A 12,739-nucleotide genomic window follows, 5' to 3' on the forward strand; every position below is an offset into this window, starting at 1 on the left:
AGTGGAATGAATAATGAATGAAAAATTAATCAAGGTAATTTATTCAGCATTATAGGGAAGAGTAATGGAAGAGGGACTCTGAAGGAGAGAAGGAAAATCCAATTCCATGATACCAGTCAATTCCTACTCAGGATGATCTCATGTGTATAACTGTGTTAGTAAGGTTTTCAGCAGCTGATATTTTTAGAAGTACATCATCAGATCTTTCTTACCCAGTTCCCTGGTTGGGTTCACACTGCAACCTTTCAGTTAACAGCAAACTGGCTGCACCACCTGTATACTTTAATTCTTATAGTACCTCAGCTATTTTAGGCTAAACTGTAATAGAAACATACAAACAGCACAACTGTAATTTTTAAATGCATACTCAGAGACTAATTTTTTTAAAAAATTGTTGTTGTTGTTGTTAGGTGCCATCGAGTCAGTATTGACTCATAGTGACCCTATGTACAACAGAACAAAACACTGCCCGATCCTGGGCCAACCTGACTACTGTTGCCACACTTGAGCCCATTGATGCTGCTGCCACTGTGCCAATCCATCTCGCTGGGGGTCTTCCTCTTTTTCTCTGACCCTTCACCTTACCAAACATGATATCCTTCTCCAGCGACTGCTCCCTCCTGACAATATGTCCAAAGTATGAGAGACAAAGTTTGGCCATCCTGACCTCCAAGGAGCACTCTAGCTGTACTTCTTCCAACACAGATCTGTTGGTTCTTTTGGCAGTCCATGGCACTTTCAATATTCTCCTTCAACACCATAACTCAAAAGCATTATTTCTCCTACGGTCTTCCTTATTCACTGTCCAGCTTTCACACGCATATGAGGTTATTGAAAACATCATGGCATGTTTTAAAAAAAAAAAATTGGACATCTCTTAATGCAAGGAATTAGAAGAAATAAGTTACATATGGGATCTCTGGGTGATGGACATCTGGGAATCCTTTGGACTATACTTGCAACTTTTCTCTAAGTTTAAAAACTGTTTCAAAATAAAACTACTTCTAAAAATAAAATCAAACAAAGCAAAACAAAAACTCACATCTGTGCAGTAACTTGGAAGCCAAAATTGACCTCAGGAAACAAGGAATTGCTTCTATTAAAAGAACAAAATGTCCTCATTCTATAGCTACAGACAGTTCTGGAAGTCGAGGTTAGAAGGTAGACAAGCGATCTGAACAACAGCAAAGGACACAGCATGGAAATTTCCACAACAGAACCACCTTCCTAGTTACAGCACTTTAGGTTCACATGCTTTCCCGACCCCCGACCCGCCCCCCCCACACACACACCAAGAAGAAAGCCTTTTAAAATACACAGATTAAATTCTATTCCAGAGTACTCTAGATTAATATCGTAAGGTTACATTGTAGTTTTCACAAACTCATTTCACTATTTAGACTTCATTCCTTGCACTTCTAAATAGAATGAAACTTCACAGCAGAAATTGCAGCTATCCCTTGTTGAATAAGAAAAAGGAGAGCAAAACAAATAGGTTTCGTGTTAGATGTAACTTGTACGTGGAAAAATGAACTCACAAGTACTAAAGATTCACTCCAGAGTTTAACATTTTCCCAACAATCATGTATTGCAATTAAACACCTAAAGGTTATTTCCAACAAGCAATGCTTTTCTGTCAAATACTATGTTTGTAAATATGGCATGCAATTTACTCTTTTCTTAAACGAAGAATTGTAATACAGATTCTAGGGCAAGACTGACAACTCAGATGTATATTACACGGCAGAGTTTACCATCATCCTTTTTACATGAAAAAATAACGAATTCATCTCATTTGAAGGTCTTTAAAAGCCAAGCACCAGGTGGTCATGTGACAACATGAAGCTGAAGCTCATAAATAGTAAATCAAAATGGGATTTTCTTACCTTTCTGAACAAGTACACCTGAAAGCTTTCTGGTCCTTCAGGTATCCAAATTTCTTTACATGTTTGGAAGTCTCAGGGAGGGTAGAAGACCTGCAGGGATTGTTTTTTCTTCTCCTTCCTCGGGAAGCCTCTGAGTTTTTCTACAGTTATGGTCACTTCGAGAACAAAAAAATTTCAGAGCATCTGTACTACAAACCAGTCGCCATCAAGTGAATGCTGACTTATGGCAACCCCATGTATATCAGGGTAGAACTGTGCTCCATATGGTTTTCAGTGGCTCATTTCTTCAAAAGGAGATCACCAAGCAAGCCTATCTTCTGAGGCACCTCTAAGAGCTGCATGCATTTTCCATTTGTTCCACAAGGGATCTCAAGCCTCAATATGTTGTCAGAGGATTGCTACTATTGCTGTTGGGTGTTATCCAGGTGCCGCCGACTTTATGCACAGCATAACTCAACATTGCTTGGTCTTGCGTCATCGTCACAATCATTGTTGAGCTTGAGCACAAGGTGGATGACACTTTGCCAATCCATCTCACTGGGGGGGCGGTCTTCCTCTTTTTCGCTGACTCTTCACTTCACCAAGCATGATGTCCTTCTCCAGGGACTGGTCCCTTCTGATAATATGTCCAAAGTATGAGAGACAATGTTTCACCATCCTGACTTCTAAGAAGCATTCTGGGTATACATATTCCAACACAGATTTGTCAGTTTTCTGAAAGCCCATGGTACTTTTAATATTCTTCTCCAGCACCATAACTCAAATGCATCATTTCTTCTACTCTCTCCCTTATTTATTGTCCAACTTTCACATGAATATGGAGCCATTGAAAATACCATGGCTTGAGTCAGGCACAACTTAGCCCTCAAACTGGACATCTTTGTTCTTCAACACTTTAAAGAAGTTCTATGCAGCAGAGTTGCCTAATGCAAAATGTCTTTTGTTTTCTTGACTGCTACTTCCATGAGTGTCGATAGTGGAGCCAAGAAAAATGAAGTCTGTGACAACTTTAATCTTTTCTCCATTTATCATGATGGAGATGATGGGTCAGTTGTGAGATTTTTTTGTTTTCTTTATATTGAGGTGAAATCCATACTGAAGACCATGGTCTTTGATCCGTTAGTATTTCAAATCCTCTTCTTTTTCAGTAAGCAAGGCATATCACAGATTGTTAATGAGTCTTCCTCCAATCCTGATGCATGTTCTCCTTCATAGAAACCAGCTTCTTGGATTATTCGCTCACTGTACAGATAGAATAAGAATGCGACCCTGGTTTTATACCATTCAATGTCCTCTTGTTTTGTTCAAATGACTGACTCTTGGGCCATGTATAGGCTTCTCTTGAGTACAATTAAGTCTTCCAGAATACTCATTTTCTACAATGTTATCCAAAGCTTGTGGTCCCCAAATGAAGGTACCAAAGGCTTTACTCCATTCATGTCATCATGGTCAACTCTATGTTGAGAAGACATCTTTTCCCCAGGCATATCTTGAGTGGCTGCCAATCTGAGGGGCTCATCTTTCAGCATTATATCTGACAAAATTCCGGTGCTATTCATCATGTTTCAATGTTCAATATTCTTGTGTTATCTAACAGTGTTCCACTGCTATTTATAAGGTTTTCAATGGCTAAACATTCAAGAAGTAGTCAGCCTCTCTTTCTTCCTAGTCAGTCTTAACCTGGAAACTCAGCTGAAACCTCTCCACCATTGGGCGTGTCCTGCTGGGATTTTAAATACTGGTGGGATAGCTTCCAGCTGTCGGAGCATAGAGCTCTAATAATGGATTGAATTGTGTCCTCTCACAATATGTGTTGTAAGTTCTCAAACTCACCAGCTGCTCCTTGTAAACACTACACAGGGTCGCTATGAGTTGGAAACCACTTGACATCACTTAACATTAACAACCTACAAGCATCTGGACTCCTGGTGCAGTGCTGTAGAATAAGCACTGGTCTACTAATCACAGAGTGGATGGTTTAAGCCACTACAGGATCCCAATTAGTTGGAATAGACTCAAGGTCATTAGCAACAACAACATACATGCAACATAAAGTGGTTATAATCCCTTTGGAAATGCTGTGTCAAATTGCTTCTGACTCCTAGAAACTCAATATAAAATTTTCAAGCAGCAGCTGGTGGGTTTGAACCATCAACCAATCAGTTCAAACTGACCATGCATTCCAGTGCTTATCCTACATGGAGCACCACACCAGGAATTGTTATTGTTAAGTGCCGTCGTGTCAGTTCTGACCCATAGTGACCCTGTATAGGGTTTCTGAGGAGCAACTGGTGACCTTGAACCGCCAAGCTGGCAGCTCAAACTGACTTTGTAGTCCAGCACATTAACCCATAAAGCCACACCAGGACTCCAAAAATTTTATGGTATTGAGACAGGATTCGTGTATGGAAAGTCTTAAATAAATCAATCTCTTTTGAGATATGAAAGGTTAAACAAACAATTGAGCAGACCAAAGGTGGGGAAAGAGATTCCAAGCCACATGAAGATTATCCCGCAGAAATTCCAAAAACACAATGACCTTCATCTAAAGCTGGTAAAGCAAAAAGCTTCCCCTATAACTAGCACCTGGAACTCAGACTTCTAGCCTCCTAAAGTAATGTTGGCTTGTTAAAGCTACCCACCTGGTGTATTTCTGGTACAAGAGCTCTGCTGTGGTTGTTAGGTGCCATCAAGTGGGTACCGACTCCTAGCAACCCTACACACAACAGAACGAAACATAGCCCAGTCCTGGGCCAACCTCACAATTGTCATGCTGAGCCCACTGATGCTGCCACCTGGCCAATCCATCTCGCTGGGGGTCCTCCTCTTTTTCTCTGACCCTCCACCTTACCAAACATGATATCCTTCTCCAGCGATTGGTGCTTCCTGGCAATATGTCCGAAGTATGAGAGACAAAGTTTGGCCATCTTGGCCTTCAAGGAGCATTCTGGCTATACTTCTTCCAACACAGATCTGTTGGTTCTTTTGGCATCCCATGGCACTTTCAATATTCTCCTTCAACACCATAACTCAAAAGCATCAATTCTTCCATGGTCTTCCTTATTCAATGTCCAGAATCTTATGTAATAAAGTAGTCATAAACTAGTATACCTGTAAAAGGCTGGCAGATAGGTTAGTAAAGTGGAGAGGTAGGGCCTATGCCAAATTAAAAGGATTTGCTCCAGTTAGCGTAGACAGCTTCTCTTCAATACTATTACCTTATTTTAACACAAATAGCGCGTGTTACACATTTTTCCCCAAACTTCCCAACTCTCTCACGTGTTAGTTCCCTATGCATTTGTGCACCAAAGACTTAACAAAAAACCTACTCATTACTCATCTTGGGATCTCCTGAGCTAGAGCTTGCTATTCTGCTTTGCTTTGCAAGAGCTGAAGCTTAGCGAAATTAAGGAGCTTGCCTAAAGCCTTATATGCATGTGAAAGCTGAAAATCTTTACTGGAGCAGAAAGCCTCATCTTTCTCCTGTGGAGTAGCTGGTAGTTTCGAAATGCTGACCTTGCACTCGCAGCCCGATTTGTAACCACTACACTACCAGAGCTCCTTTGTGTACTACCTATTAAATCTGTATCCCTCCTAGAACAAGACCTTTTTCAATATATATGCCATATGTTTCCATTGAATAAATGAGGAATTTAAAGGCAGCTGTTCATACTCCACTAAAACTTCTCCTCCCTTGTTTCAAACACAATATTTCTTTTAATGCAGCCTGATGTCACAGTTGAGCAGTCCTGGTGGCACAGTGGATTAATTGCTGGGCAGTTCACCAAAGGTAGGTGATTCAAACCCATGTGGGGGGAAAACCTGGTGATGTGCTTCAGTCAAGATTTACAGTCTTGGCAACCCTATAGAGCAGTTCTGCTTTGTCCTATGTATTTGAGTTTGGGGATGCTACACAGGAGTCCTGGATGATATCAACAGCTAAGTGCTCGACTACTTACCAAAAGGCTCTGTGGAATCAAAGCTTGGTGGTCTCCTGCTGAGTGCTCACTGCCTTGAAGGCCTAAGGAGTGCACAGTTCTGCTGTGTAACATACGGGGTTGTTAGCATGGATCTACCGACCTAAAAAAAAATGGAGTCGGTTTAGTCATTAGGTTTCAAACTAGGACCCTGCAAATGAGGAAGTTTTAAAATTAGCTAAAATGATCTTATGGGCCTAGGAGGAGAAGAGGACAAGGAGAATAGTACATGCTTAGACCCACTCAGATATTTATCTCTGGAATTTAGCAGCTGAGATCCTAAAGGTTGAACGTTAGAGGACGTTGATTGATTTATTGTTTCCTTTCCCCAAGGAATGCTATCTTCGTGTTAAAATAGATTAAGTCTACATCCAAAGGAGCTCTGGTAGCATAGTGGTTATGAATTGGGCTGTGAACTGCAAGGTCAGCAGTTTGAAACTACCAGCTGCTCTGCAGGAGAAAGATGAGGCTTTCTGTTCCCGTAAAGATTTACAGTCTCAGAAACCCTGTACAGGGTCACTATGAGTCAGAATTAACTCCACAGCACATAACAACAACAACAACATACATCCAAATGTAACTTACCCTACATACTGTGCCTGCTCTTCATAATGGACAGGATGGTCTTGAGAAACTACAATCTCTGTCCTCCAGACTGCTGATTTTCTGTTAATACAGCTTGGATTGAATCTCTCCCCATCTCTGTGACTGACTACAGTGACAGGCAGCAAACCCTCGTTTTGATTTGGCAACAGGGTCATGATGCATCAGAATAGCTTCAATGGCAACTGGTTTGCTTTTTTGTATGTTCGTTTGATGTCACATGTTCTCTTTTTGGTATTTATAAACATCAAGCTGACCCCACTCCAAAGTAAAACAATGAGCATGGCCACTTACAAGGCCACTTTTAATCAACTATTGCCACAAGTTCAAGAACATCCACCAAACATACGAAGGGAACGAGACTAGTGGTGCTGCAGTCTCAGTGCATCTCTCCAGTCTGGTTTAGTGGATGATCCCAGTGACTCGAAGATAAGCCATCTCTCAGACTCCCAGTGCCTTCAGCAAGCCAGAGCATCTGGTTCTGTCAGTTCAGTCATCAGGAGAAGAGACCTAATGTGAAGCCATCACACAACAACATATGTCAAGGATGTTGAATGAGCATTTGGCAGGAAATCAGTGGCAGAGTTTGCCTGATGTGAAAAAGATGGCAGGAGACAGCAGAAGGAGAAATGGGGAAATAATACAGTAAGAGGCAAGCTAGCTGCTCAAGGGTGGCATTTTTTCTTCTGACTGGTATTTTTAAAGAAAGCCCTTCAGGGTTTCCTGCATGAGTAGACCAACTAGGCTATTTATGTTAAAAAGAAATTAGAAATTACAAAGAAGTGTATCTCCATTTGGGTAGTGGTTAGGTAGGATTTGGCTGGTTTGTTTTTGCTTATGAACTCCAAGCTCTGACATTCCAATTGTGTTTTCACAGACTCTTGATAACAGAAGGATTTCTACCTAAAGTGGCAAGAGGCATATATCTGTCCTTGTCTCAGCTACCTTTCCCTGCCATTGAATTACACATGGCCATGTGATCACGCAGATAAAAGGTTTGAAATAACGTAGGAAGGGAGTGTGGGGCTTTAAAAGTATGTGACCTGGGTTTGCTGTTTTTATCTATGTAAGAATAACATTCACAGAAGTAGGCTTCTGGTTTCAAATGAGGATAAAAATAAACTAAATATTTGTTACATGCCTTTTTTTTTCTAGGACACTGTAAACCAATTTCAGCAATTCTTATTCCCAAGCTTTGACAGTGCTAAATTCTGGATACATTTAGGCAATTCCCAAGACATAAAAGATCATCCCTGTACTTGTAGATTATACTATTCTGTTAGTCACTTGGAACACACCCAATGAAGCATTTCATTCCAAGGCAATACATAAAGGACGGTCAGTTAATGCAGAGAAACGTGTGTATGAAACTTATTTTGAAGCCAGTGTAATGTTTTCTTAAGAAATCCTGGTGCCACGAACAGTCAAGCGTTTGGCTGCTAATCAAAGGCTGGAGATTCAAAGCCAACCAATGGCTCCACACATAATCTGCTTCCATAAAGACTATAGCCAAGAAAACCCAATAGGGTGGTTCTACTCTATTGCAATGGGTCACCATGAGTCAGAATGAACTCAACAGGTTACTGATGGATTGACTGACTGATCAATTGATTGACTTATTTTCATAGAGGTAGATTATCTGCTTCTTTAACATCATTTCCCTCTAGCTTCACTACAGCCCACATAGTTTATGTGTGTTGCTGTTGTTAAGTGCCTTGAAGTTGGTTCCAACTCATAACGACCCTGTATAGGGTATCTGAGGAGTGGCTGGTGAGCTTGAACCACCAACCTTGTGGGTCAAATCGACTTTACAATCCAGCACATTAACCCACAGAGCCACACCAGGACTCCCCTTCCCTAGTAACCATCAAAGAAAATGACTTTCTGTGTATATACCTATTCGTGACATTTTCTAAAAGTAATGACATATAATATTTGTCCTTTTGGGTTTGGCTTATTCACTCAGTATAATTTCCTCCAGATTCATACATGTTATTTTTTATCTTTGCATAGTATTCCATTATCTGCATGTACCACAATTTGTATTCTTCCACTGATGGGCACTTGGGTTGTCTTCATCTTATTGCTATTGTGAAGAATACTATAATGAACATGGGTATGCAAGTCTAATCATGTCACTGTTCTTATAGCTCTAGGATAAATGCCTAGGAGTGGAACTGCTATACCATAGGGACTTCTAGCTCTAGATTTCTAAAGAAGCACCATATCATTTTCCATAGTGGTTGTACCATTCTACCATCTCACCAGCAGGTCATATGAGTTCCAGTCCCACAACCTCAATACAATTTGTTGTTTCTGTTTTTGATCAGTGCCATTTTTGCAAGGGTGAAATGGTATGTCATTGTAGTTTTTATTTATATCTCTTTAATGGCTAATGAAGTGTCCTTATGATGTAATATGTTAAGCACTGTGTTGCTCTGCCGGAGAAAGATGAGGCTGTCTGTTCCTGTAAAGATTTTCAATTTGAAGAAACTCTGAAGTTCTACTCTGCCCATTAGGGGTGCTGTCAGTTGGAATTGCCTCGATAACAGTGGATAATGGCTAATAGTCCCATTACATATTTGTTAGCTGCCTGAAAATCATCTTTGGTGAAATGTCCGTTCATACCTATTGTCCATTTTTAGATTGGAATGTTTGTCTTTTTGTTATTGCAAACTTTGTCACATATGTTGCTACCAAAAACATTTCCACAGTCTTCACTTTATTTACTCTTTTGGTAAAGTTTTTGATGAGCATAAGAATTTACTTTTAGGATGTCCAAGTTATCCAGTTTATCTTCTGTTGTTCATGTGTTCTATTTGACAGACTATGCAAAAAAATTAAGTCCCTTAGGCTTATCCTTATGTTATCTGCTAGGAACTTTCTAGTTTTCATTTTAACATTTAAGTCTTACATCCTTTTGAGTTAGTTCTTATGTATGGTGTCAGGTATGGATCCCATTTCATTTTTATGCAAATGGATATCCAGTTTTGCCACCATCATTTGTCAAAGAAGCTGTCCCTTCTCTATTGAGTGGACTTTTATCCTCTACCAAAGATCAGCCATCTAGAGATGAATGGATTTACTTCTAAGTTCTCAATTCTGTTCCATTCATCTATGTGTATGTCATTGTACCAGTATCAGGCTGTTTTGATTATATAAAAAATTCTGAGACTGAGTAGTATGAAGTCTTCTCCATTACTCTTTTTCTTCAATTACTGCTTAGTTTTCACTCCTTTTCATATAAAGTGGGAGGTTAGTTTCCCATTTGTTACAGAATGTTGTTGGAATTTGGATCGAGATTGTATTATATTTATAGATTGCACTGTGTAGTATTGACATTATTTATAATATCATGCCTTCTGATACATGAGCATGAAATGCTTGTCCATTTTTTTAGCTCTCTTTTAGCTTCTTGATGTTATGGTTACCATTATTATCCCCATCTTATGCATAATTTAATGAAAGTTTCTAAAGTTCAAGGGATCTGCCCAAGGTCTCAGATCCTGGAAAAGGTAATGCTGGAATGGAGCCCAGATACTTCTACTTCCAGAGCCTAATTTCTTAGCCACAATGGCATCCTACATCCCAAGTTATTATACAGTTCATGGACATGCCCTGTTTTATAATAAAGCACCTCACTGATTTGTGATAGCTTCGAAGTACTTCTGAAAGTTATTTTCTGGTAAGGGAAAGACATTAGAAACCCAAAGACCATGTAAACAGTCCTCCATGTAATTTAAGGTAACTTAAGTTCACCTCTTCCTTTCTTTTGGACTTCAGAGTTTTGTGTTTAGAATTTCTAGATCTGAACTTATGTTAAACACTATAAGCATTTTCCTAAAATCATATCTGCAAGACCTCTCAACAGAAAAATGTTTCCCTTGAAACAGCTACAAAATATATTTTGAAAAGAAATCCCATATAACATCTTTGTCAAATGTCCCCTCCTCTTTTTCCTCCCCCTTCCTTTTCTGTGAATTAGATACTCTTGTTCAGATATGCCTGAGGAATGTGAATTAAAATATAGATGAAAATGAAGTCAGACTCTTCCAGTATAGTATTCTTAACTACTGATAATTACAGTGCATATATTGAAATTGAGATACTATTTCTTTATACACTTTGACTTTAATTCAACCTTTGAAATGCAGAGAATCAAGGAATTTTTACACCAGCGAGAACCTTGGGAATGATCTAGTACAGTGATTTTCTACCTTTGATCTTCAGAGCCTTGGGATCTTGCTTAATGGTGATCAACTAACAGCCCCGCCAGCACCAAAGAACCATGGTGGACGAAGGTTGACAAAGGTCACTCCTCCAGCCAAGCACAATGAGTATCCATGGAGACATACATCATGAGCTGGCTCACCTAGGATGCAATGCAACCCTTTTCTAGCTGACTTCCTGTTCTGCAGGGTGTAGCTTCTGTCAGGGAACACAGACTTCTGGCAAGGAGAGTGGCATCACTTGGGAAAGCTATGTAGCATTTCTGCCTCCAAGTCCATATTGTGGTAGGTATCAAGTGATGGCAACGGTGACAAGGTAGGTTACTTCCAGCAGAAAATGCAGCAAGGCATTTTCTCTAGGTGTTAGTTCTTGGCTGGCAACAACCAGGTTCAATTCTCCAGCACTTCCAGAGACTGTTTAGGCTGCCTAATAAAAAATCAGTTGCAATCAAGTCAAATCCGACTCATGGAAAGCCCATGGACAACACAGTAGAACTGTACTCCATAGGGTTTGCAGTGATCTTTTAGCAACAGATCTCTAAACCTATCTTCCACTGAACCTGTGGGTTGACTCAATCCACCAGCTTCTGGGTGGATTAAAACCACCTCATACTTAGCAGCTGAGTATATTAACTGTTGACATCACCCAGGGAATCTTTCTGTGAATCTTCCCCTTGCCTAAATCAGGTAGAACAGACTTGATCATCACAACCAAGGATCCAGACACATCTGTTTTTATGTCTTGATGTGATTTTTTCTGATGTCATTTAACCAAAGAGTTCTGAAAACAACAAAAAGTGTAAACAGCCCAAAGTCTATCTGCTGCCTCATTTTATGCAGAAAGAACTTGAGGTTCTAAGAAACGAAGCTCAGAGTGACAAAGTTTAGCCTAGAATCCAGTTCTAACTATAGACTCACCAAGTCACCTGCCAGGCAGTGAACAATACCAGTCCTTGGCAAATCATGTCCCATACAACTACTCAACTCTTAAGAAGTAAGTGGCCCTCGGGGGCACTTAGTGCACACATGATGAAATACTCCAGTGTTCTATACTGAAATACGGTTGCCTTTGTATTTAAAAAAAATTTAAATTCCCTGCTTTTGCTTTGAAACCAGGCTATTTTGTGAATATCACTGCCATTCTAGTAAAACGTGAGCAGCATTCCTCCTTTTTTGAAATAATTAAAATATGTTATAAAGGGACAAACAGTCCTTCAGACATGACTTCAATATGTTTGTTTATTTTTTTAATTATTTTTTTTCCCCAATAGGCATACCTATGTGAATATGACAAAAATGATTTGGCCTTTCAGAATATAGTATAATAGTATAAATAGGATCAGAAATTGCAGGTTATATCTAGGGCTTTGAACTGGTCTTTCCATTTCGGTCATGGCTGATACAATAAAACCAGACTTAACCTGAATGTGTAAAATGTAGTTGAACCAGGGCAATGATCAGAACAGGAGAAATGATGGGTAATCTTCACTTCAGAAGACCTTCCACTATCCAGGCATTGTGGGGGGAAAAGTAAAAAAAAAAAACAAAAAAAAGCCTATACATTCTAAAGTTTGGAAAGTTTTTCCTCATATCATTTGGTTTTCTCCAGAAAGCAAACCAATAAGGAAGCAGTCAGGGTAGATGTCACTACTCTGGCTTTTCAGGAAGTACATAAGATCTGAAAGGCAGTTGGTAGATCATATCTCCTGAATTTGGTATAGGGCTCTTAAAGATTTTTACACCAAATACTGTGTTACTGACTTATTTGGATAGTCAATTTGAACCACCATCTAAATCAGAGATTATACACGCAACACCTTTCAAGCAAGTGACATAATAGTGACTTAAAAAAATCTAAAAGCACTTCTGGTTTTGGCAATGGCAGAGACAGCCAGGTAAGAAAGGCTCCATGGGGGAGGGATAGAAAACCCACAGAAGCTGCATTCATGTAACAACACCAGAGCTCTGGATCTAGCATAAGATTTAGGTTGTCCGTTTCCCACACGCACAAGTGGAAAAATCACAATATAAAGGAAAATACTGC

The sequence above is a fragment of the Chrysochloris asiatica genome, unplaced genomic scaffold (assembly GCF_000296735.1).
Source record: "Chrysochloris asiatica unplaced genomic scaffold, ChrAsi1.0 scaffold00121, whole genome shotgun sequence".
Classification (NCBI taxonomy): domain Eukaryota; kingdom Metazoa; phylum Chordata; class Mammalia; order Afrosoricida; family Chrysochloridae; genus Chrysochloris; species Chrysochloris asiatica.